Source organism: Rosa rugosa, chromosome 2 (genome assembly GCF_958449725.1).
Source record: "Rosa rugosa chromosome 2, drRosRugo1.1, whole genome shotgun sequence".
In the NCBI taxonomy this organism is placed as follows: Eukaryota; Viridiplantae; Streptophyta; class Magnoliopsida; order Rosales; family Rosaceae; genus Rosa; species Rosa rugosa.
Window position 1 is genome coordinate 27,842,537 of NC_084821.1, and position 27,188 is coordinate 27,869,724.

At 43.5% G+C, this 27,188-nt stretch overlaps 2 long non-coding RNA genes across 5 annotated transcripts; both read left to right on the forward strand.

Moving 5' to 3' along the window:
* The first annotated feature begins 10,030 nt into the window (after positions 1-10,030).
* Positions 10,031-18,741, forward strand: LOC133734781 (uncharacterized). Of its 3 annotated transcripts, XR_009858571.1 has the most exons (6): positions 10,031-10,142; positions 10,314-10,446; positions 10,946-11,009; positions 16,463-16,595; positions 17,095-17,158; positions 18,318-18,741. It is a non-coding gene; the product is annotated as an uncharacterized LOC133734781 (long non-coding RNA). The 3 variants fall into 3 exon arrangements; XR_009858572.1 differs by lacking the exons at positions 16,463-16,595; positions 17,095-17,158; positions 18,318-18,741 and adding an exon at positions 12,169-12,570; XR_009858570.1 differs by lacking the exons at positions 10,031-10,142; positions 10,314-10,446; positions 10,946-11,009 and adding an exon at positions 16,161-16,291.
* A 3,573-nt stretch (positions 18,742-22,314) lies between these two features.
* On the forward strand, positions 22,315-24,842 carry LOC133734783 (uncharacterized). 2 transcript variants are annotated; one of them, XR_009858573.1, is made up of 5 exons: positions 22,315-22,445; positions 22,617-22,749; positions 23,249-23,312; positions 24,472-24,556; positions 24,671-24,842. It is a non-coding gene; the product is annotated as an uncharacterized LOC133734783 (long non-coding RNA). The 2 variants fall into 2 exon arrangements; XR_009858574.1 differs by having other exon boundaries at positions 24,727-24,842.
* The last annotated feature ends 2,346 nt before the right edge of the window (positions 24,843-27,188 follow it).

A 27,188-nucleotide genomic window follows, 5' to 3' on the forward strand; every position in this document is an offset into this window, starting at 1 on the left:
ACATTGGAGCGCCCCCCAATGATGTCTCTTGGACATAACCATAATCCGGAATATTCTCATGAGACGGATTATTTACATTGATGATTAATGAATTATTTTGTGCCAAACTCGCTCTCTTTCTTGGGCGAGAATCCATCGAACCTTTGGGCCTCCCTCGCTTCCTTGTAGGGAGCCTGGCCTGAGCCACTGCTCTATCACCATTGTGGGCGGTGGCGCCGTACCCAATAATACTAGGGGCGGAACCATGTCCTCTATTTTTAGGGACTTCAATCCTTGCAGGCACGTTTGTAGCAGGTATGTGTGATCTCGTCACTTTAGCGATATCAGAAAATGCATCAGGCATTGAATCTGCTACGTTCTGAAGATCGAGAATTCTACGCACTTTAATTTCGGATTGTGCGGTTCGGGGATGAAGATGAGACAAAGTGGGGACAGACCACGACAATTCTTGTCGTTCCTGTTGAACATTTATGTTCTTATCTCCCCCTAATGACGGGAAAACTGTCTCATCAAAGTGATAATCCGCAAATCTAGCGGTAAAGATATCGCCTGTCAAGGGTTCTAAGTAGCGGATAATAGTTGGAGAGTCATATCCAACATAAATGCCTAATCGTCTTTGACGACCCATTTCGGTGCGCTGTGGCGGCGCAATTGGCACATAAACTGCACACCCAAATATGCGTAAGTGTGAGACATCAGGCTTATACCCAGTCACCATCTGGGACGCAGAAAAGGGTTGAGTGGCAGTGGGCCTCAGACGAATAAGCACAGCTGCATGCATTAATATTGCATAGCCCCAAGTAGAAATAGGGAGATTGGTGCGCATAACCAATGCTCTAGCAACCATTTGTAGTCGTTTAATGACAGCTTCTGCGAGACCATTTTGGGTGTGAACATGAGGAACTGGATGTTCAACTTCAATCCCAATGGATATGCAATAATCATCAAAAGTTTTTGATGTAAACTCCCCAGCATTGTCAAGTCTTATAGACTTAATAGGATGATCAGGGTGGTGAGCCCTTAACTTAATAATTTGTGCTAGGAGTTTAGCAAATACAGCGTTCCTTGTGGACAATAGCATGATATGTGATCAGCGTGTCGATGCATCAACCAACACCATAAAAGATCTAAATGGTCCACAATGTGGTTGAATAGGTCCACAAATATCACCTTGGATTCTTTGTAAGAATGGTATGTTTTCTTTAGTGTCCTTTGCATAGGATGTCTCAATCCTAATTTTGCTAAAGAGCAGGCTTTGCAGAATGAAAGATGGGCTTTTAAAGCAACCAATAAGGATTTTAGTTGAGCCATGCAGTCACAATTGACTTTAGAAGTATAATTTGGAAGCCAGGAAGCACATGTGGCATCAATGCCATTTTTGGGCCGCAGGGAGACGACGGCTCCAGCCTGTGATGGCCGAACTTGGAGGGGAACAGCGCCATGAGGTGCAGGTGCTTCTCCTTGATCCAAAATTCAATTTTTACTTCTTTTCGTTCTAAAGAATGGATGTCCGTGTGAAGTCTTTAATATACGGATTATCATATCACGACCTGGATGTCCCAAACGGTCATGCCAATGCCTATATATGTCGGAATCCCATAAGTCATCTCTCATGACATGGTTGGATTCAATAATTCGAATAGTGGTTACATACAACCCACTAGAACGACACATAAGTTTCTCTAAGACTCTTTTATGTCCATAGTCATTAGAGGTGATGCAAAGGAACACTTGTCCATTCTCACAATGTATTTCCACATGAAAACCATTGGCTCTTATATCTTTGAAGCTCAATAGGGTTCTTCCAGCCCTAGGCGCATAAAGAGTTTCGGTAACATTAATATTTTTGCCATTTGGCAACATAAATTAGGCTGGTCCTCTACCATGAATCAATTTAGATGATCCAGCCATTGTAGTCACAGAAGATCGAGTGGGAGTCATCCATAGAAAGAGTTGCTTATTTCGAAGAATAGTATGAGTAGTTGCACTATCCACGAGGCATTCTAGCTCTGTGGAAAACATATTGGTTAATTTGGAGCTTGAAACCTTGTAAACTTAGAAGCTTGAACTTTGGAGACGATGTAGGTCGATGGGGTGCCTTGGTAGGCTTGGTGACGCACGGTATGAAGGTGAGGAGGTGCGTGCGACGTGGAAGAGGCCGAGGGCGGCGTGGAGGATATGCGGCGGTGGTGAACTTCGGAGGTGGTAGAACCTTGGTGGTGGTGCGGCTAGCATGGGAGCTAGATGGATCCGTTTTAGTATAAATATGGAAAATCAGAAAATGAAATCATAATTCCACTTTCCATTTCCGGAAAGTCATTTTCTCTCTCTCTTCTCTCTCGGTCGACACCTTCAGAAACAAAAATATTCGACTGACCCGACCATCCCGACCCGACTTTTCCAGCGGTCTCCGGTGGTGAAATATTCTAGATCAGCTCGCCTCGGCCGTCTGCTCCTCCCTAAGGTGTCCTCTAGCAGCGATTCTCCTTCACGACTGTGCTGAAAGGAGGCAAAGTTTGAGGATTTCGGACCCGACCGGAAATCCTAGCTCCAGCGACGGCACGGCTTCAACCTTCCATCTTTGGGTTCGTGGCAGTCTCCTTGATCGATCCTTGGTGTTTGTTTGGATCGATTTACGTGGAAATCGGTTCAACTCGGATTGAGCAAAAATTCAAAGCTTGTGAGATAGTTTTCGATCCTTTATGCTTGTTTTCTGACTTCGAGCTAGTTATGAAAATTAACAAGCATACTTAGATGAAACTTTTTGGTGTTGGGAGTATTGGGAAATAATGAGTTTTGGCCGGCGGCGGTGCGCCACCACCTGTGGGGGCGTTCTGGCGGCGTTCCGGCCATATTAGGAACTGTATCTGGTATTATATATCTTCTACTCGTTGATACAAGCGTTTCGATATATAATAGGCAAATTTTGGAGTTCGTATGGATTTGTTATGATTTTTACCATTTCATACCAGTGGATTTATTCAATCCGTGAGGATTTAAGCATCGGATCGACTTGTGGCTTGGACACATCGATTGTGGAAGTGTTCCGGAGACTTTGGGAGGTCTCGGAAGTGGTTTTGCCTCAATTTGGCGTTACCTTGAGATTTTGGTTCGATTTGGGGATTCGAACTTTATTAAATTGTGATTCGTTAACTGAATCAGAGCTGTAATTCTTTAGGTACGTGACGAAGTATTCTTTGGATGGCTATTTGTGATATGGCTGCTTTGTTCTGTATTGAAGACGCAACGGGAGTTTCGAGGTGAGTAATCTCACAAGGTTCATTAATGAACGGAATACCTTTATTTTTTAGAGTTATTTAGTAACTGCAAACTATAGTTGGTATTAGTAGGCATTCCTGAAGGGATGACTACGTATATATATACATATTTACGTGAAATATATATGTATTTGTGGGTTTTGTGGATTTATGAAAACAATATGCATGGAATGATGCTTTTTATTGTTTTGTGTTATGGCTTTTCGGAAAACAATGATTGTGGAAATGTTGATTTCGATTTGTTTTGAAAAGCGTTGAGATTTGGGAAAAGCGTTAAGATTTGTGTATGAAAACAATATGCATGGAATGATGCTTTTTATTGTTTTGTGTCATGGCTTTTCGTAAAACAATGATTATGGAAATGTTGATTTCGATTGTTTTGAAAAGCACTGCGATTTGTGTAACATTTTGAGTCCTGTGCGACTGCTTTAATGTTTTGCTCCAAGGGACTATGCGGCCTGAGGAACGAAAGTCTATGACCTTGGGCAGAATATCAGGTAATCACGTCTTTGGCCGGACGAGTGGGTACGTTTCAGTTAGAGCTCTAATCTGTCTGCCATATAGGTAATTCATGGGGTAACGGGAATTGGTTATTGATAACTCATGACATTACGTGCTTTTAGGGAACAAGGTGTGAGTTGCTTCCTTATTAACGGTTTTTAAGGGGACAAGGTGCAAGTTGTTTTCCTTATTAACGATTTGATAGAAATCAAGGTGTAAGTTGCTTTCTATGGTACGATTATGGTACAATTGATAGAATTCAAGGTGTGAGTTGTTTTCTATGTTATATTTGATAGAAATCAAGGTGTGGGTTGTTTTCTATGGTACGATTTTGGTACAATTGATAGAAATCAAGGAGTGAGTTGCTTTCTATGTTATTTTGATAGAATTCAAGTGTGAGTTGTTTTCTATGTTATATTTGATAGAAATCAAGGTGTGGGTTGTTTTCTATGGTACGATTTTGGTACAATTATAGAAATCAAGGAGTGAGTTGCTTTCTATGTTATTTTGATAGAATTCAAGTGTGAGTTGTTTTCTATGTTATATTTGATAGAAACCAAGGAGCGTGTTGCTTTCTGTGTCGTTTTAAAAGAAACCAAGGTGTAAGTTGCTTTCTTTTATTTCGATTTGATTGGGAATTAAAGAGTGAGTTATTCTCCTTTATTTCGTGTTTTAAGGAATCAAAGCGTGAGTTGTTTTCCTTATTTCTGGTGTGAGTTATGTTGACTGTTTTGAATTACTCATACGGGCTTGCAAAAGCTTACCGGGTTTGTTGTATGGCAACCCGGTACACTATTCAAACGGTGTAGGGGTTAATACTGCAGGTTAGGATAATCGGGGCTGAAGCTGAGGCAGCGCCCTTGCAGCTTAACGGTAGGAAGTTGTACATACATGTACATTTACGAGCATAATTAGCTATAATGGGCTACGCTCATTGTACCGCCAGAGGTACTAATTCCCGCCAAAGGAATAACATACAGATACACCGCCAGGCGAGCTACAGCCTAAGCCTCGGATCACCCCCAGATCACCGGCGATGCGCCGCCACGCGCCGTGCCAAGATAGCATCAGAAGCTCCTGAAGCTGGGGACTGAAGCACATCAGTCCCACATCGAAAACAAGGAGAAGATCAGCCTCCTCCTCACCTATAAAAGGTTCTCTCCTCTATCCTCATTAATTACGCATTTAGTACTTACCTACTGTTACTTTGTCAACATAAATACATTGACTAACTTAGGCATCGGAGAGTTGAAGACCGCCCAGCGCGGTCTCCCTCTGACGCCCTCTGTATTTTACTTGACAGGTAGCGGAAACCTTGAGAACATCACAAGTATCGATCCGCCCATCGGATCAGCGTTAACAAAGGTTTAGCTATCGCTGAACTTTTAGACATTAACATTGGCGCCGTCTGTGGGAATCCTTGAACAAAATGTCATCCCACCACATTCACCATGACTAACAGTACCGGGGGAAACGCTGAAGAGCAGGCGGACCAATCCGCCATTCCCCAACCCTCCGACCCAGCGGTAGGAGTTAACCTCGCACTATTCACAACCCCAGCCAACCCCAGCGTTGAGGCAAATCCAAGCAGCAGCCGCCCACCGGCCAAGATCTCATCACTATGTACGAGCTGGCACTGGCGGACCTTCACAAGGCAAACAGAGAACGTGAAGAGGAGAGCAAGGAGAAGGCTGAGGCCCAAAAACAGGTGGCTACGCTGATGTCACGTTTTGATGAACTAAAAAGGACGCTGGAAGCCACCGCCAATCCAGCGCAGAGCGAGCAGTCACGCAGCACCAGGCGTAGTCGGCCCAACACTGGAACATTGGTACCAGGGCCAGTCATACATATGCAGGTACCACTCGACCCACCTAAACTATTAGGGATGGGACCACCGCCCATCCCCCAACTAATGCTGGAGCAGGAGGTGGAGTCACTGCCGCACACCAACCGCTCGGAAGCTAGAGCGAGGACTGAGGGCAATCCGCCTGCGCCAAGGCGCCGACAGGTCCAGCGGAATATCCAAGTTGGTTCCGCCGGCGATGCAACCGCCCAGATATTGGAAAGGATGCAACAACTGGAGCAGAGATTAATCCGGACGGAATCGGGCGCCCCAGCGCCAACTCAAAATCCACTTTTCGCTTCCAGACCTGGACCCTTCACCGCTGCGATTCTGCAGGCTATCAGACCAGCGTATGCCAAAACCCCAAAGATGTCACATTACTGCGGCATGTCTGACCCCTTCGTCCATATGGACACCTTCAAGAAGGTCACCAACAACAAGGGATTTGACGACGCCACCCTGTGCCACTTGTTCAGTGAAACGCTAGATGGTGAGGCTATGAACTGGTTCTTCGAGTGTCCGCCAGGGTCCATTGATTCATTCCATGCACTATCACACGCCTTCCTCTCTCGGTTCATCTTATTGTCCGCCGGACATCACAACACAAGTCAGCTATTCAGCGTCAAGCAAGGGGCAGACGAGTCACTGAAGGCATTTGTGACAAGGTGGCGGGCGGCAGCATCTCAGTGCCGCGATTTAGACAAAACAATGGCATCGGCGGCCTTCAAGCAGGGACTCCTCAAGGGGCCATTCCTCTATCACCTCAACTACAATCATCCAAATGAGGCATATGACCACGTCATGAGTGAGGCGGTCATTCACGCCCAAGCGAAATTCATCACATATGGAGAAACCCCACCGCCACCAGCAATACCAACAAAGTCAACACAGCCATCCCCCAGTCATCAGGAAACTGCTAACAAGACCCCTTCAGCGCCGCCAACTGACAAGAAGAGGGAGTGGCAGCAGGGCCACCACCAGAACAAGCGGCAGAGGGACCAGCACTACAACAAGGGCAACCGCCCAACCCATGGGGATAACCGCAACAAGCAGGCGGAGTCCTCTCAGCGGTATGCAGTGTTTACAGTCCTCACAGCCTCATATGAGGAAATATACAATCAATGCAAGGATCAGATCCCACCGCCACCCCCACCAAGATACCCAAAAACGGGAAAACCAAGAAACACAGGCAAGTGGTGCAAATACCACGAGGACAGCGGTCACAATACCAACAGCTGCAATGCTCTCAAAACGGCCATTGAGACCTTGTACCGTGACGGCAAGATGGAGCAGTTCAAGGTGCGCCAACCACCACCTGTGATAGCCAATGTTGAGACCTTGGGCCGCATCAACACCATCGACGGCGGTGCCCCAATCACTAGCATGTCTCACAGGGCAAGGAAGCGTTATGCACGCGCTAATCACCCAAAGGAAGTCTGCAACATCCGCTACGAGAGATCCGCCAAACTCCTAAAGGCAGGTTGGGAACCTATTACCTTCTCAGAGGAGGAGGAGCGCGGAGTGCATTTACCCCATGACGACCCATTCTTGGTCGACGCCATTCTTGGCAGATTTTCAGTGGGGAGAATCCTGGTGGATAGCGGGTCCGCTGTCAACGTCATCTTCAGCGGTTGCTATGACCATCTCAAGCGGAACAAGAAACTACTCCAAGATCACGAGCCACTGCTCAGCTTCTCCGGGGACGTCACGCAACCGCTGGGGTCGGACTACATGCGGCTGGTTATTGGCACTAGTCCATGTATGGCGGAGGTACATACGGAATTCATAATTGTCGTTGCTTCAGTTCGTATAATGCCACCATTGGACGGCCGGCACTCAACAAGCTCAAGTGCATCATTGCCGGATACATGCTTCTCATGAAGTTCCCCACACCCAACGGCACGGGCTGTGTGAGGGGAAGTCAACAGCTGGCACGAGAATGCTATTCAACGGCTATAGCGCGGTCGGCACGCCGCCATGAAATCCTGACGGTGGGTAATCAGGCACCGCCACCAAATATCTTCAAGGACCCTAGAGATGAGGAGAAAAAGTATGTAAAGAAGGAGCCGGTCGACCTGGAAACATCACTAAAGGTTGTCTGCATCTCGGACGAGCACCCTGAGCGGACAGTCCGCATAGGCGCCCAACTAGACCCGGAGGTAGCGGCGGAACTCACTCAATTCCTACGTGACAATGCTGCTGTCTTTGCATGGTCATACGCGGACATGCCAGGTATCTCTCCTGAAATCATCACACACAAGTTGACCATCAAACCATCATTTTATCCCATCAAACAGAAGCAGAGGGCCTTTGATGAGGAAAAATACCGGGCAATAGGAGAGGAGGTTGCAAAACTCCAAGGCATTGGGTTCATCCGCCAAGTCATCTATCCCCAGTGGATTTCCAACTTGGTCATGGTCAAGAAGCCCAGCGGAAAGTGGCGGATGTGTGTCGACTTCAAAAATCTCAACAAGGCATGCCCAAAGGATAGTTTTCCGCTACCTCGCATTGATCAACTGGTCGATGCAACCGCCGGCCATGAGCTCCTTAGCATGATGGACGCTTTCTCCGGCTATAATCAGATCAAGATGCATCCCGGCGACCTGGAGTGCACCACCTTCACCACCGACAAGAGCCTCTACTGCTACAATGTGATGCCTTTCGGTCTGAAGAACGCCGGTGCAACTTATCAACGACTGATGAACGCCATGTTCGCGGAACATCTCGGAAAAATAATCGAGGTCTACGTGGACGATATGTTGGTCAAGAGCTTAAAAGCTAGCGGACATGTGGCAAACCTCAAAATCATAGTAACCATTCTCCTGGCCTATGGCATGCGCCTCAACCCAGAAAAATGTTTCTTTGGCGTCACCGCCAGCAAGTTTCTGGGTTATATCGTCAGTGAACGAGGCATCGAGGCTAACCCGGACAAAGTACAAGCCATCCTCGACCTGGCGGATCCTGAGTATAAGGTGCACGTCCAGTGCCTCCAGGGCAAGTTAACCGCCCTTTCTCGATTCATCTCCAGACTCACTGATAAGTGTGCCCCATTTTTTAAGCTCCTCAAAACGACTCACTAGAAAGTCATCAACTGGAACCCAGAGTGTCAGGTGGCGTTCCAGGGCCTGAAGGAATACCTAGCGGCAGTCTCACTCCTCTCTATTCCTGTGCAAGGAGAAACACTGTACATATACCTAGCAGTATCGGTATCAACGGTAAGCTGCGCCATTGTCCGGCTGGAGGGCCAGGATGAGCTCCCAGTATTCTACGCCGGTAGGGGCATGAACGGAGCAGTAACAAGGTATCCTCCTCTAGAGCAACTGGCTCTCGCACTCATCGTTGCCGCCAGGCGCCTCCTCCAATACTTTAAGGCCCACACAATCCATGTGTTAACCAATCTACCGCTGAGGTAGGTAATGCAACACCCTGAACATTCGAGACGCCTCAGCAAGTGGGCCATTGAGCTCAGCGAGTTCGACATTGATTACAAACCAAGAACCGCCATGAAAGGCCAGGCAGTGGCAGACTTCATTGCCGAACTCACCGAGCGTCAGCCAGAGCCCGGAGCGGAAGTGATAACCGCTGAAGAGGCAGCTCCCCTACACTCAGCTTGGAACCTGCATGTGGACGGCTCCGCTAGCGCCAAGGCCAGCGGCGCTGGAGTCATCTTAACAGGACCCGGAGGACTGAACGCGGAATACGCGTTGAAATTCAACTTCAAAGCTTCAAACAACATGGCGGAGTACGAGGCACTCATCGCCGGCCTACTCCTCGCCATCGACTCAGGTGCTGACAGCGTCAACATCTTCAGCGACTCACAATTAGTCGTTAACCAGGTCAACGACAGCTTTCAAGCCAAGGACCAACAGTTAGCGGCATATTTGGGGTACGTCAAGACACTGCTAAAAAAATTCAAATTTCACACCATCACACAAATCCCCAGGGAAAAGAACGCCAGGGCTGATTCTCTGGCGAGACTGGCAACCGCCCAGCCACATCAGAGTCCAGCGGACACAAGAGTGAAGTTCCTCGACAAGCCAAGTATCACAAAGACCCTGGCAGAAATCTTCAACATTGAGGTCAATTGTAATACCCCGTACCTTAAAATTTTTACTAGTTAAATTTTACCGTTATTGACCGAAGAGTGACTTTTTCTTTAGTCCGGTAAATTAGGAAGTTTCCTTGAGAATGTCGTAGAATATGAAAAATCGAGTTCGTGGACACGTAGTTTGTTTAAATCGGAGTTTCTACGGAAAAGTTATGACCAAAAATGGAAATTTACTATTATGGTTATTATTTCCCTATTATTTTAAAGGAAAGTGGGTAAAAAAAGGAGAGAGAGAGAGAGTGAAATCGGGAGAACCCGATTCCAGCCCCCCCCCCCCTCCTTCTTTCTTCTTTTTTTTTCTCTTTCTTTCCTTTCCTTGCTGCGAAACCGGAACCCATTTCCGGCGAAATCACCGCCACCGTCCGCACCACCGGCCATTAGAGGATCCTCTCTTCCTCCTCTTGCATCTAAGGTAAGATTTCTGATTTGGGTAGCCTTGATTTGAGAAGAAATTGGTGAGGGATTTCAAAAAAGGGAAAATCGGGTTTTGCTTTGATCTCCGGTTTCCGGCGGTTTCCGGCCGGATTCCTTGAGGGTTTTGGTTGTTGGTGAGGTGCTGAACGTGTTCCTAACCTTGTTGTAGCTTGTTTTGATCTATGGAGGAAGATTTGAAGGTGTTTGAGCGTGTGAACAGTAACGTGAACAGTAACTGTCGGGTTCTTGGTTTTTGTTTGATTTCTCCGGCCTTTTCTGCTTGATTTTGGTTGTTGTTGCAGGTATGGAAGTTGATGGGTGTGTTGTTGAGATTATTTTGAACTTGTTTTAGGCTTGAGGTTGTTTGGTTTGAGGTTTCTTGGAAATTTGATGTTGGTAAAGATTGTTTTGAATATTGTGGGTTAAAATGCTCTTGGTTATAGTTTAGTATTGAATTAATGTGTTGGAAAGTTGGAAAAGTAATTGTGGATTGAAAAGGAAAATTATGAAAGAATGTGGAAATTTTGGAAAAGGAGTTGTGTTATAATTTGGTGGTTATTTATGGTTAAGGAATTGAAATTAAATTGACTAAGTTATCGAATCAATCCTTGCGATGATTTAAGATTTAGTGAGGATGTCGAATTGTTAAGGAAATTCCGTATTCAAGAATTTAATCCCAAATTGAAGTGTGGGATTTTATAAGAATTTATGAGTAACGAATACTAACTCCATAGGGAATGAGTTTTGATTTTGAGATTATTTCCTTACTATGGTTAATTATATCCTGTCCATTCGCTACAGGACGGATTGATCCCTTGAGCGAGGGGATACGGGTAGGCAGCAGGATTAGCTGCGAGACTCACCTGTGAGTGGACTTTTATTTTTAAATATTGATGCATGCATTTATTTTCTTAAATAATGCTCTAGTTTTAATCATATTACTTATTGAGCAAATGATTTGATTTTCGGAAATTCGATCTCGGTTTATCTCGTGGAGTCGCTCTCGACAACGAGTTTCAAAGGTTGATTATGATTTATAATATTATTTGACAATTGCTTATTTCCGAGGTAATTTTCCGGAATTAAGTATATTTCTAATTGCCGATTTAAGTTCCTGGAAGATTCTCGAGATGAGTTTCGATGGAGTTGGATTTTCTTATATATTTATCGACTTTCGGTTTTGGCATTGGGAATGCCTTAATGATGATTTCGAGATTTTTCTGGAATATTATCGGAAATGGGATTTCCTAAATAAATTATAATGATTTATTAATTCTCGCCCATTTGTTTATGATTTCGAGACTATCTTGGCGTGCGGGGTCACGTCGTTGAATACATGGATTTTATCTTGAGAGATTTTGGAGAAGCCTTATGGATTTACGGATTTACTGGTTTTCGATGGTTTCTCCTCACCATACGCGGGTTATGTGATTAGGTCTCCTCCTCACCGACTTTGTGTTGGTGAGTGGCAGTTGAGGTAGCTTATTCTCCTCCTCACTTACTTTGTGTTGGTGAGTGGCAGTAGAGGTGATTTATTCTCCTCCTCACGTGGGTGGCAGTCGAGGTTATTTGGTCTCCTCCTCGCACAATCTATGTGTGAGTGGAAGTTGAGGTTATTAGTTCTCCTCCTCGCACAATCTATGTGTGAGTGGCAGTCGAGGATAGGTAGAGCCTGGGAGGCTCCATTACCCGTATGGTGATATATCTTCCCCATATCCTATTATTTCTCGACTAGCGGGGCCTAGTCTGATTTCCATGTAACCAGCGGGGCTGGTCTTATCCTGTTGAGTATTGGAGTTTCGATCTTTTTTCTCAGTTGTTTCTGACTAGCGGGGCTAGTCGGTTTTTCTTGAGCGGAGCTTCTCGTGATTTGTTTTCTAAATCGTTGCATGCATCGAGAGTTTTTAAGGAAATAAATGGGGAAAGTATAAAATTTCTTTCGTTTAGAATTGTTTATTTTTGTCCACTCACACTAACGTGTTTTCAATACTTTTCCCCTGGGCCCTTCGGTTTCAAATGCCCAGTTTGCAGGCGAATGAGTTGAGGTCGGGCGTACACGAAATTGAGGCATAGTCAGCAGCATGGCTTCCGCATCTGCCTTTGAATTAGGTTTTCCTCATATACCTTTCTGTTAGAATTGCTCTGATTACCTATGGGATTTATGTTATTCAAGTTGAGATATGTGTTTTGTGAATTGGAGATTGATGTTGATTTGGGGAGCAGGGTGGCTCCAGGGGCATAAGGATGATTCGATTGAGAAGTGTAAATGTTCCCTACAGGTTTGGGTTGCCCATTTTAGGGGAAGTTCCGCCAAATTTTTGGTAGAATTTCTTCTAAGGTGGGCCCCGCAGGGTCACTTCGGATTTCAGGGTGAAATCCGGGGCGGGTCCTGTCAGTTGGTATCAGAGCATTAGGTTGTCAGATTCTGTAGACTTGTTTCTATCCTGTTACCTTACATGCTTGATGTTACACAGTACCTCCCGAGTGATGGCCCGACTGCAGCGGTTCCCCATCGTATACTCTTCGGTGCTGATGTATTCATTAAGTGTGTAAGGTGCATGTCTAGATGATGTTCCTTTAGGTGCTATGCCTTTTGTACGCCGACCTCCTAGGGTTTTCGTTGCGTAGTGGATTGTTTGCATGTTTTCCACATTTCCCTGCTGATGGTAGAGTAAGACTATACAATTTTGAGTTGTGCTACGAAGTATGATTCGAGAAAATGTTGTGGTTATTTCTTCCTCGACGCCAGTAAGTTTATTGGAGCAAGGTTAATGTGCGAGACTGGAGTTCTATTTCGTGCTTGAGTGTCTGAGACGAGCAACCATAGCTTTGGCTGTCCCTTGATAATATAATTGCTTCAGGAATCAGGATTGTTGTTAGAAGCAGAATTAGTAGTAATGGTGGTTCTCACTTTGAACCCAGTTTCGGGTGATGTCTACTTAACGTGACCGGTTACATAAGCGACATCTGAGACATTACTGCAGCCGTTGGAGATTACTTGAAAATCATAGGACTGGTCATCTTGAGTCATTGACCTGACCATGACATTTGGATTTAGTTTTATTCGTAGTGAAAGAAATTGATTCCAGATAATTTGAGTTATTGTATCATCTTATTAAGTTCTAGATTGTAGAGAATTGGGAGATGGATAGAATGGACTTTTGAAATAATTTTATGTTTGAAACTTGAGTATTTATTTGGATGCTTGAAGTTTTACAATGGAGTTACGATCTTTGTCGGTATTCAATTGGGAGGATTAGGAATAACTTTTGTACTTGAGATTGTGCCGATGTCTGTCCTTGATTATTTGAGTGGAATGGTTGAAAGTAACGGAATGTTTTGGAAGAATTGAGTGAATTTTTACTACCTTGGTGCCATTACTGGTGGCGATGGGTTAAGTTGTTTATGATATTAGTTCTCGCTTTGATCGACCTTTTTACGACATGATGACTCTTGATTGGAATAGTGTAGAAAGTTTTGGTACGAGTGATATCTGATCACCATTATGTGTTTAATAGTAAGATGACTTGAACAGGAAGTAGGAGTTGAGTTTGGAATTAATTGATTGGACTTAAGTTTTATCAAGGTTTCAACCGACATTTAATGAAGGTATTAAATGGTGAGCTGCTATGATTGAGTTGTGTTGTTGGTTTATTTCTCAGTGAGAAGAGGTTCGGAATTTGGTGCGATTTTGGTTAGCACAGGGAAGTTATTGAGATTATTGTTGTAGCCGAAATCTTATTAATTAAGTGTGGTTCGGAGAGCGGATTTCAGCGATCTTATTCTCATTTCAGTGAAGACGATTGTCACTTGAGAATATCGACTTTAAGTAAACTTTGAGTATTCCACAGTTTTGTTCAAGTGAAGGAAATTGATTTTTTTTGGCTCTTTGAGTTATGAATTAGTCTTTTTAAATTAGGGATCGTATGGAGATGTACAGTAGTGAGTTTTTGAAGTTGTTTCTATGTTTTAAATTTAAGTAAGCGGGACGCTTAAAGTTTTTCAAGGGATTAGAACCAACTCTTTGAAAATGATGTTGTACAAGTTTGTCTTTGGTGTTTCATTTTCGGTGAAATGGTTTAATGCAAATTCGGGGAGTGACGGTAGTGACACTGTTGGGTATCCATAGTGGTTCAAGCGAATTACTATGTGATACGGAGTTTGATTCGAATTCTAAATCGTGAAGTCATTGGGATTGAATTGTGGTAAGTTCTTGGTGGAGCAAGCGATAGATGGAATGGTTGAGATTTTATAAGAATAGTAAGTAGAGTAACTCTAAGGACATGGGTTTTCCCAGTTGACTCGGAAAGTATTTCAGGTCATAGTTTGACCAGAGTTCTGAGTTGTATTTTGAGAAAAACTTTTTGTGGGTTGAACTTGGAAATTTGATCGTTAGGTGGTGGGACCACCTTCGGATCTTGGTATCGTTGGGAGTGATACATGATGTTGGACGGGTGTCCTTAACCTTAAAACTGGTGATGAGGTCAGGGGGGAATGGCCCCGTGTAGCAAGAATTTGGAATTTGAAACCAATTAAGAGCGCAAAAAGGGGTGTATTGAAGTTTTGAAAGGTTTCAGAAATCAAGGACATTCGGATCGTCTTACAATGGTTTTGATCATGTTTATTGCGCATGAAGGTACTATTAGGTGTCATTGGATATCCATTTGGGTGAAATTGTTGAACTTGAGATCAAGAAATAGTCGTCGTGACGCCACAGGGTGTCCATAGTAATTCAAGTGGAAGTGCTAGGTGATGTGGTTATGATCTTAGTTTAAAATCCTTGAGTTATGGCGAAGGTTGGTAGTAGTTTTCGTTGCGGGGTGATGCTAGTCAACAAGATTCGGGATTCTGGTAGCATTCTATGAGGGATTTCTCGATTAGTCTTTTGGGGACTATGAAAGAATTTATTTCCTTCTTGTGGATTACGTTGTTGCTTCAATATCTCTTTTTCTTAATTCACGAGTTGATTTCTTTTCTCTCTGCAGTATTTGAGGTGCTTTACGCCCACGTAACACTACGCTTTTACTTACTTATAGAACCATTAACAGGTTGCTTTGAACATAAGGTTTTTCAATCACGAATGGAGGTAAACCTTTCTTTTGGGATGAAGTGGGAGAAAGACAACTTATTGGTCCTGAAATTATTGGAATCACAATAGATAAAATTAAGGTGATTAGAGAGAGACTCAAGACGGCTCAAACCACACAAAAGAGCTACGCTGATAACCGCAGGAAGTATCTTGAATTTCAAGTTGGTGGTTGGGTGTTTTTGAAGTTATCTCCTTGGAAGGGTGTGGTAAGGTTTGGTAAACGTGGGAAACTTAGTCCAAGGTATATTGATTCCTATGAATTTGTGGAACGAATTGGTCTTGTTGCTTACCGCTTGGCTTTATCTCCACAACTATCTGGGATACATGATGTTTTCCACGTATCCATGCTTCGCAAGTACATAGCCGATTCTTCACGTGTTATCAGTTTAACCCATTACACTTAGAGGGGATTTAACATATGAAGAACCAGTACAGATCCTCGATCGTCGTGAGCAGGGACTCCGAAGTAAGGTTATACCTTTGGTTAAGGTATTGTGGATGAATCATCTCATCGAAAAAGCTACTTGGGAATCAGAAGAGCAAATGAAGCGGCAGTACCCACATTTTTTTTCCATGACAGGTACAATTTCGAGGACGAAATTTTTTTAAGGAGGGGAGATTGTAATACCCCGTACCTTAAAATTTTTACTAGTTAAATTTTACCGTTATTGACCGAAGAGTGACTTTTTCTTTAGTCCGGTAAATTAGGAAGTTTCCTTGAGAATGTCGTAGAATATGAAAAATCGAGTTCGTGGACACGTAGTTTGTTTAAATCGGAGTTTCTACGGAAAAGTTATGACCAAAAATGGAAATTTACTATTATGGTTATTATTTCCCTATTATTTTAAAGGAAAGTGGGTAAAAAAAGGAGAGAGAGAGAGAGTGAAATCGGGAGAACCCGATTCCAGCCCCCCCCCCCCCCCTCCTTCTTTCTTCTTTTTTTTTCTCTTTCTTTCCTTTCCTTGCTGCGAAACCGGAACCCATTTCCGGCGAAATCACCGCCACCGTCCGCACCACCGGCCATTAGAGGATCCTCTCTTCCTCCTCTTGCATCTAAGGTAAGATTTCTGATTTGGGTAGCCTTGATTTGAGAAGAAATTGGTGAGGGATTTCAAAAAAGGGAAAATCGGGTTTTGCTTTGATCTCCGGTTTCCGGCGGTTTCCGGCCGGATTCCTTGAGGGTTTTGGTTGTTGGTGAGGTGCTGAACGTGTTCCTAACCTTGTTGTAGCTTGTTTTGATCTATGGAGGAAGATTTGAAGGTGTTTGAGCGTGTGAACAGTAACGTGAACAGTAACTGTCGGGTTCTTGGTTTTTGTTTGATTTCTCCGGCCTTTTCTGCTTGATTTTGGTTGTTGTTGCAGGTATGGAAGTTGATGGGTGTGTTGTTGAGATTATTTTGAACTTGTTTTAGGCTTGAGGTTGTTTGGTTTGAGGTTTCTTGGAAATTTGATGTTGGTAAAGATTGTTTTGAATATTGTGGGTTAAAATGCTCTTGGTTATAGTTTAGTATTGAATTAATGTGTTGGAAAGTTGGAAAAGTAATTGTGGATTGAAAAGGAAAATTATGAAAGAATGTGGAAATTTTGGAAAAGGAGTTGTGTTATAATTTGGTGGTTATTTATGGTTAAGGAATTGAAATTAAATTGACTAAGTTATCGAATCAATCCTTGCGATGATTTAAGATTTAGTGAGGATGTCGAATTGTTAAGGAAATTCCGTATTCAAGAATTTAATCCCAAATTGAAGTGTGGGATTTTATAAGAATTTATGAGTAACGAATACTAACTCCATAGGGAATGAGTTTTGATTTTGAGATTATTTCCTTACTATGGTTAATTATATCCTGTCCATTCGCTACAGGACGGATTGATCCCTTGAGCGAGGGGATACGGGTAGGCAGCAGGATTAGCTGCGAGACTCACCTGTGAGTGGACTTTTATTTTTAAATATTGATGCATGCATTTATTTTCTTAAATAATGCTCTAGTTTTAATCATATTACTTATTGAGCAAATGATTTGATTTTCGGAAATTCGATCTCGGTTTATCTCGTGGAGTCGCTCTCGACAACGAGTTTCAAAGGTTGATTATGATTTATAATATTATTTGACAATTGCTTATTTCCGAGGTAATTTTCCGGAATTAAGTATATTTCTAATTGCCGATTTAAGTTCCTGGAAGATTCTCGAGATGAGTTTCGATGGAGTTGGATTTTCTTATATATTTATCGACTTTCGGTTTTGGCATTGGGAATGCCTTAATGATGATTTCGAGATTTTTCTGGAATATTATCGGAAATGGGATTTCCTAAATAAATTATAATGATTTATTAATTCTCGCCCATTTGTTTATGATTTCGAGACTATCTTGGCGTGCGGGGTCACGTCGTTGAATACATGGATTTTATCTTGAGAGATTTTGGAGAAGCCTTATGGATTTACGGATTTACTGGTTTTCGATGGTTTCTCCTCACCATACGCGGGTTATGTGATTAGGTCTCCTCCTCACCGACTTTGTGTTGGTGAGTGGCAGTTGAGGTAGCTTATTCTCCTCCTCACTTACTTTGTGTTGGTGAGTGGCAGTAGAGGTGATTTATTCTCCTCCTCACGTGGGTGGCAGTCGAGGTTATTTGGTCTCCTCCTCGCACAATCTATGTGTGAGTGGAAGTTGAGGTTATTAGTTCTCCTCCTCGCACAATCTATGTGTGAGTGGCAGTCGAGGATAGGTAGAGCCTGGGAGGCTCCATTACCCGTATGGTGATATATCTTCCCCATATCCTATTATTTCTCGACTAGCGGGGCCTAGTCTGATTTCCATGTAACCAGCGGGGCTGGTCTTATCCTGTTGAGTATTGGAGTTTCGATCTTTTTTCTCAGTTGTTTCTGACTAGCGGGGCTAGTCGGTTTTTCTTGAGCGGAGCTTCTCGTGATTTGTTTTCTAAATCGTTGCATGCATCGAGAGTTTTTAAGGAAATAAATGGGGAAAGTATAAAATTTCTTTCGTTTAGAATTGTTTATTTTTGTCCACTCACACTAACGTGTTTTCAATACTTTTCCCCTGGGCCCTTCGGTTTCAAATGCCCAGTTTGCAGGCGAATGAGTTGAGGTCGGGCGTACACGAAATTGAGGCATAGTCAGCAGCATGGCTTCCGCATCTGCCTTTGAATTAGGTTTTCCTCATATACCTTTCTGTTAGAATTGCTCTGATTACCTATGGGATTTATGTTATTCAAGTTGAGATATGTGTTTTGTGAATTGGAGATTGATGTTGATTTGGGGAGCAGGGTGGCTCCAGGGGCATAAGGATGATTCGATTGAGAAGTGTAAATGTTCCCTACAGGTTTGGGTTGCCCATTTTAGGGGAAGTTCCGCCAAATTTTTGGTAGAATTTCTTCTAAGGTGGGCCCCGCAGGGTCACTTCGGATTTCAGGGTGAAATCCGGGGCGGGTCCTGTCAGTTGGTATCAGAGCATTAGGTTGTCAGATTCTGTAGACTTGTTTCTATCCTGTTACCTTACATGCTTGATGTTACACAGTACCTCCCGAGTGATGGCCCGACTGCAGCGGTTCCCCATCGTTTACTCTTCGGTGCTGATGTATTCATTAAGTGTGTAAGGTGCATGTCTAGATGATGTTCCTTTAGGTGCTATGCCTTTTGTACGCCGACCTCCTAGGGTTTTCGTTGCGTAGTGGATTGTTTGCATGTTTTCCACATTTCCCTGCTGATGGTAGAGTAAGACTATACAATTTTGAGTTGTGCTACGAAGTATGATTCGAGAAAATGTTGTGGTTATTTCTTCCTCGACGCCAGTAAGTTTATTGGAGCAAGGTTAATGTGCGAGACTGGAGTTCTATTTCGTGCTTGAGTGTCTGAGACGAGCAACCATAGCTTTGGCTGTCCCTTGATAATATAATTGCTTCAGGAATCAGGATTGTTGTTAGAAGCAGAATTAGTAGTAATGGTGGTTCTCACTTTGAACCCAGTTTCGGGTGATGTCTACTTAACGTGACCGGTTACATAAGCGACATCTGAGACATTACTGCAGCCGTTGGAGATTACTTGAAAATCATAGGACTGGTCATCTTGAGTCATTGACCTGACCATGACATTTGGATTTAGTTTTATTCGTAGTGAAAGAAATTGATTCCAGATAATTTGAGTTATTGTATCATCTTATTAAGTTCTAGATTGTAGAGAATTGGGAGATGGATAGAATGGACTTTTGAAATAATTTTATGTTTGAAACTTGAGTATTTATTTGGATGCTTGAAGTTTTACAATGGAGTTACGATCTTTGTCGGTATTCAATTGGGAGGATTAGGAATAACTTTTGTACTTGAGATTGTGCCGATGTCTGTCCTTGATTATTTGAGTGGAATGGTTGAAAGTAACGGAATGTTTTGGAAGAATTGAGTGAATTTTTACTACCTTGGTGCCATTACTGGTGGCGATGGGTTAAGTTGTTTATGATATTAGTTCTCGCTTTGATCGACCTTTTTACGACATGATGACTCTTGATTGGAATAGTGTAGAAAGTTTTGGTACGAGTGATATCTGATCACCATTATGTGTTTAATAGTAAGATGACTTGAACAGGAAGTAGGAGTTGAGTTTGGAATTAATTGATTGGACTTAAGTTTTATCAAGGTTTCAACCGACATTTAATGAAGGTATTAAATGGTGAGCTGCTATGATTGAGTTGTGTTGTTGGTTTATTTCTCAGTGAGAAGAGGTTCGGAATTTGGTGCGATTTTGGTTAGCACAGGGAAGTTATTGAGATTATTGTTGTAGCCGAAATCTTATTAATTAAGTGTGGTTCGGAGAGCGGATTTCAGCGATCTTATTCTCATTTCAGTGAAGACGATTGTCACTTGAGAATATCGACTTTAAGTAAACTTTGAGTATTCCACAGTTTTGTTCAAGTGAAGGAAATTGATTTTTTTTGGCTCTTTGAGTTATGAATTAGTCTTTTTAAATTAGGGATCGTATGGAGATGTACAGTAGTGAGTTTTTGAAGTTGTTTCTATGTTTTAAATTTAAGTAAGCGGGACGCTTAAAGTTTTTCAAGGGATTAGAACCAACTCTTTGAAAATGATGTTGTACAAGTTTGTCTTTGGTGTTTCATTTTCGGTGAAATGGTTTAATGCAAATTCGGGGAGTGACGGTAGTGACACTGTTGGGTATCCATAGTGGTTCAAGCGAATTACTATGTGATACGGAGTTTGATTCGAATTCTAAATCGTGAAGTCATTGGGATTGAATTGTGGTAAGTTCTTGGTGGAGCAAGCGATAGATGGAATGGTTGAGATTTTATAAGAATAGTAAGTAGAGTAACTCTAAGGACATGGGTTTTCCCAGTTGACTCGGAAAGTATTTCAGGTCATAGTTTGACCAGAGTTCTGAGTTGTATTTTGAGAAAAACTTTTTGTGGGTTGAACTTGGAAATTTGATCGTTAGGTGGTGGGACCACCTTCGGATCTTGGTATCGTTGGGAGTGATACATGATGTTGGACGGGTGTCCTTAACCTTAAAACTGGTGATGAGGTCAGGGGGGAATGGCCCCGTGTAGCAAGAATTTGGAATTTGAAACCAATTAAGAGCGCAAAAAGGGGTGTATTGAAGTTTTGAAAGGTTTCAGAAATCAAGGACATTCGGATCGTCTTACAATGGTTTTGATCATGTTTATTGCGCATGAAGGTACTATTAGGTGTCATTGGATATCCATTTGGGTGAAATTGTTGAACTTGAGATCAAGAAATAGTCGTCGTGACGCCACAGGGTGTCCATAGTAATTCAAGTGGAAGTGCTAGGTGATGTGGTTATGATCTTAGTTTAAAATCCTTGAGTTATGGCGAAGGTTGGTAGTAGTTTTCGTTGCGGGGTGATGCTAGTCAACAAGATTCGGGATTCTGGTAGCATTCTATGAGGGATTTCTCGATTAGTCTTTTGGGGACTATGAAAGAATTTATTTCCTTCTTGTGGATTACGTTGTTGCTTCAATATCTCTTTTTCTTAATTCACGAGTTGATTTCTTTTCTCTCTGCAGTATTTGAGGTGCTTTACGCCCACGTAACACTACGCTTTTACTTACTTATAGAACCATTAACAGGTTGCTTTGAACATAAGGTTTTTCAATCACGAATGGAGGTAAACCTTTCTTTTGGGATGAAGTGGGAGAAAGACAACTTATTGGTCCTGAAATTATTGGAATCACAATAGATAAAATTAAGGTGATTAGAGAGAGACTCAAGACGGCTCAAACCACACAAAAGAGCTACGCTGATAACCGCAGGAAGTATCTTGAATTTCAAGTTGGTGGTTGGGTGTTTTTGAAGTTATCTCCTTGGAAGGGTGTGGTAAGGTTTGGTAAACGTGGGAAACTTAGTCCAAGGTATATTGATTCCTATGAATTTGTGGAACGAATTGGTCTTGTTGCTTACCGCTTGGCTTTATCTCCACAACTATCTGGGATACATGATGTTTTCCACGTATCCATGCTTCGCAAGTACATAGCCGATTCTTCACGTGTTATCAGTTTAACCCATTACACTTAGAGGGGATTTAACATATGAAGAACCAGTACAGATCCTCGATCGTCGTGAGCAGGGACTCCGAAGTAAGGTTATACCTTTGGTTAAGGTATTGTGGATGAATCATCTCATCGAAAAAGCTACTTGGGAATCAGAAGAGCAAATGAAGCGGCAGTACCCACATTTTTTTTCCATGACAGGTACAATTTCGAGGACGAAATTTTTTTAAGGAGGGGAGATTGTAATACCCCGTACCTTAAAATTTTTACTAGTTAAATTTTACCGTTATTGACCGAAGAGTGACTTTTTCTTTAGTCCGGTAAATTAGGAAGTTTCCTTGAGAATGTCGTAGAATATGAAAAATCGAGTTCGTGGACACGTAGTTTGTTTAAATCGGAGTTTCTACGGAAAAGTTATGACCAAAAATGGAAATTTACTATTATGGTTATTATTTCCCTATTATTTTAAAGGAAAGTGGGTAAAAAAAGGAGAGAGAGAGAGAGTGAAATCGGGAGAACCCGATTCCAGCCCCCCCCCCCCCCCCCCCCTCCTTCTTTCTTCTTTTTTTTTCTCTTTCTTTCCTTTCCTTGCTGCGAAACCGGAACCCATTTCCGGCGAAATCACCGCCACCGTCCGCACCACCGGCCATTAGAGGATCCTCTCTTCCTCCTCTTGCATCTAAGGTAAGATTTCTGATTTGGGTAGCCTTGATTTGAGAAGAAATTGGTGAGGGATTTCAAAAAAGGGAAAATCGGGTTTTGCTTTGATCTCCGGTTTCCGGCGGTTTCCGGCCGGATTCCTTGAGGGTTTTGGTTGTTGGTGAGGTGCTGAACGTGTTCCTAACCTTGTTGTAGCTTGTTTTGATCTATGGAGGAAGATTTGAAGGTGTTTGAGCGTGTGAACAGTAACGTGAACAGTAACTGTCGGGTTCTTGGTTTTTGTTTGATTTCTCCGGCCTTTTCTGCTTGATTTTGGTTGTTGTTGCAGGTATGGAAGTTGATGGGTGTGTTGTTGAGATTATTTTGAACTTGTTTTAGGCTTGAGGTTGTTTGGTTTGAGGTTTCTTGGAAATTTGATGTTGGTAAAGATTGTTTTGAATATTGTGGGTTAAAATGCTCTTGGTTATAGTTTAGTATTGAATTAATGTGTTGGAAAGTTGGAAAAGTAATTGTGGATTGAAAAGGAAAATTATGAAAGAATGTGGAAATTTTGGAAAAGGAGTTGTGTTATAATTTGGTGGTTATTTATGGTTAAGGAATTGAAATTAAATTGACTAAGTTATCGAATCAATCCTTGCGATGATTTAAGATTTAGTGAGGATGTCGAATTGTTAAGGAAATTCCGTATTCAAGAATTTAATCCCAAATTGAAGTGTGGGATTTTATAAGAATTTATGAGTAACGAATACTAACTCCATAGGGAATGAGTTTTGATTTTGAGATTATTTCCTTACTATGGTTAATTATATCCTGTCCATTCGCTACAGGACGGATTGATCCCTTGAGCGAGGGGATACGGGTAGGCAGCAGGATTAGCTGCGAGACTCACCTGTGAGTGGACTTTTATTTTTAAATATTGATGCATGCATTTATTTTCTTAAATAATGCTCTAGTTTTAATCATATTACTTATTGAGCAAATGATTTGATTTTCGGAAATTCGATCTCGGTTTATCACGTGGAGTCGCTCTTGACAACGAGTTTCAAAGGTTGATTATGATTTATAATATTATTTGACAATTGCTTATTTCCGAGGTAATTTTCCGGAATTAAGTATATTTCTAATTGCCGATTTAAGTTCCTGGAAGATTCTCGAGATGAGTTTCGATGGAGTTGGATTTTCTTATATATTTATCGACTTTCGGTTTTGGCATTGGGAATGCCTTAATGATGATTTCGAGATTTTTCTGGAATATTATCGGAAATGGGATTTCCTAAATAAATTATAATGATTTATTAATTCTCGCCCATTTGTTTATGATTTCGAGACTATCTTGGCGTGCGGGGTCACGTCGTTGAATACATGGATTTTATCTTGAGAGATTTTGGAGAAGCCTTATGGATTTACGGATTTACTGGTTTTCGATGGTTTCTCCTCACCATACGCGGGTTATGTGATTAGGTCTCCTCCTCACCGACTTTGTGTTGGTGAGTGGCAGTTGAGGTAGCTTATTCTCCTCCTCACTTACTTTGTGTTGGTGAGTGGCAGTAGAGGTGATTTATTCTCCTCCTCACGTGGGTGGCAGTCGAGGTTATTTGGTCTCCTCCTCGCACAATCTATGTGTGAGTGGAAGTTGAGGTTATTAGTTCTCCTCCTCGCACAATCTATGTGTGAGTGGCAGTCGAGGATAGGTAGAGCCTGGGAGGCTCCATTACCCGTATGGTGATATATCTTCCCCATATCCTATTATTTCTCGACTAGCGGGGCCTAGTCTGATTTCCGTGTAACCAGCGGGGCTGGTCTTATCCTGTTGAGTATTGGAGTTTCGATCTTTTTTCTCAGTTGTTTCTGACTAGCGGGGCTAGTCGGTTTTTCTTGAGCGGAGCTTCTCGTGATTTGTTTTCTAAATCGTTGCATGCATCGAGAGTTTTTAAGGAAATAAATGGGGAAAGTATAAAATTTCTTTCGTTTAGAATTGTTTATTTTTGTCCACTCACACTAACGTGTTTTCAATACTTTTCCCCTGGGCCCTTCGGTTTCAAATGCCCAGTTTGCAGGCGAATGAGTTGAGGTCGGGCGTACACGAAATTGAGGCATAGTCAGCAGCATGGCTTCCGCATCTGCCTTTGAATTAGGTTTTCCTCATATACCTTTCTGTTAGAATTGCTCTGATTACCTATGGGATTTATGTTATTCAAGTTGAGATATGTGTTTTGTGAATTGGAGATTGATGTTAATTTGGGGAGCAGGGTGGCTCCAGGGGCATAAGGATGATTCGATTGAGAAGTGTAAATGTTCCCTACAGGTTTGGGTTGCCCATTTTAGGGGAAGTTCCGCCAAATTTTTGGTAGAATTTCTTCTAAGGTGGGCCCCGCAGGGTCACTTCGGATTTCAGGGTGAAATCCGGGGCGGGTCCTGTCATCAATCCCAGCTGGATGGACGAGATCATCGCATACAAGTGCAGCGGGACATTGCCGGAGGACAAAATCCAAGCGCGACAGCTCAAGCGGAGAGCAACCCGCTACAACATCCAGAATGGCAGGCTTTACCACCAAGGATTCACCCATCCCAACCTCCGTTGTCTAACCCCAGAGGAGGGAAAGGTCGTGCTAGCGGAGATCCACGGCGGAGAATGTGGAAACCACTCAGGCGCTAGATCCTTGGCCAATCGTACAATGCGACAAGGCTACTTCTGGCCCACACTTGGTGATGACGCCCGGCGGATATCGAGATCTTGCCACAAATGCCAACAGTATGCTGATCTCCCACATGCACCGACAGAGCCGCTGTCAATCATCATTGGCCCATGGGTTCACTCTTTGTGGGGCCTCGACTTGATGGGAAAATTCCAAACCACCAAGGGCCAGTTCAAATACATCATTTTTGCTATCGACTACAACAGCAAGTGGATAGAGGCGGAGCCACTGACGGCAATAACCACCGCCAAGGTAATTCACTTCCTCTAGAAGAACATCTACTGCCACTATGGTGTCCCACATACAATCATTACAGACAACGGCACGCAGTTCAATAACAAAGAACTCATGTCTTTTACCGCCAATCTTGGCACCAAATTGAGTTTTGCGTCTGTCGCCCACCCCCAAACCAACGGCCAGGTCGAAGCAGCAAACAAGATAATCAAGAAGCTGCTAAAAAAGAAACTCAACAACGCCAAGGGTTTGTGGGCGGAGAAGCTTCAAGAGGTTCTATGGGCCATCCGGACAACTCCAACTTCCGCCACTGGTGAAACGCCTTTCTGTATGATGTTCGGATCAGAGGCTGTCCTACCTATTGAGGTCACTCAACCTACCGCTAGGGTCGAAGGCTACTGCCCAGAGACCAACAGCGACGGCGTCAACCTGGACAAGGACCTCCTAGAAGAAAAACGACACAACGCCCACTTGCACAACTTGCAAAACAAGCAGCGGGTATCGCATTTCTACAACGCCAGAGTCAAAGCTCGGAACCTCCAATTGGGGGACTGGGTAATGAAGGAAGTCATTCCACCGCCAACAAAACTCCGCCCAACTTGGGAAGGTCCATACAAAATTGTGGAAGTCGTTAACCCAGGCACCTTCTACTTAATGAGCAAGGATGGCGTCACAACGACCCACCCTTGGAATACCGAACACCTTCGGTATTACTACAAATAGTCATGCCGCTACCCAGGAGCATCTTGACTTAGCTAAATTTTTGTTCAATATTTAGCTAAGGGAAGCTACCCAACGGGTACTACCCCACTTTTGTACACGCTGATCAAACAGCTATCAATGAAATGAGGAATTATTCAAACCATTGTTCCCAAGTCTAGCACCGAGGGCAACTGGCAACGCCAGCAATCGTCAGCAGACCACGTCCGCTACGCGGTGCACTTGGACCAATCTTAATCCCTTTAATGTTTCATTGATTGGCAAAAGAAATTTCTAAGTCAAAACCCTAGCGGTACAGGCATATCATGACAAACCAAAATTCAAAACTTCATTCCATATAAAAATGTTCATTACAAAGTGTTACGCCTCAGCGGCTACAAAAAAAAAAAGGGAGGTTCCAACATCTCAGGGGTTGGCCTCAGCTTCTTCACCTTCAGCGTGCGGCGGTGGGTGCACGCGCGGCTTGTTTGGTCAGACCCTCTGGTGGTTTGACTGGGAGTCTCTATGGTACCGTCCGCCCGAGTATGAGCCACCAGGAAACCAGCACGGGACACCTCCAACTGGGTAGGAGGAGGAGTCCGCTGGGAGCCATCCACCGGGCGTGCGCCGCTCTCTCCACTGCCCAAGCGAGCGCCTTCCGCTGGGACAGGGACCACATCCTTCGTCGGCGGGGCATTCTTGGCTGCCGGCACAGTGGGCTGGGACGCCTTCACAAAGTCAATAGCGCCCTTCTGCTTCAACATCTCCACATTTGCTAGGGCCCCAGCCTTCGCCGCCTCAGTCATGGCCTTTTTATACTCCGCCGACTGTTTGAACGCCTCAACAGCGGCGGCCACAGCGCTGCCCCTTTCAGCTTTCAGGCGGGCGACCTCACCCTCCAGCCTCTTCACCTCGGCTAGTCTGGCGGCGGACTCCCGCTGCAGGATATCGATCTTCTTATCCTTAGCGGCTACCCGCTCCTGCAGCAAGGCCACGTCCTGCTCCAACTTGGAGACGCGTTCATTCCTCTCCAGGTCCCGCTTGATGGCCACCGTCAGCTTGCCGCGGGCTTCCGCGGCGTCACAGTCTGCCTTTGTCAGGCGCCGTTCCACCTCCGCCAGCCTGTCCCTCACCTCCA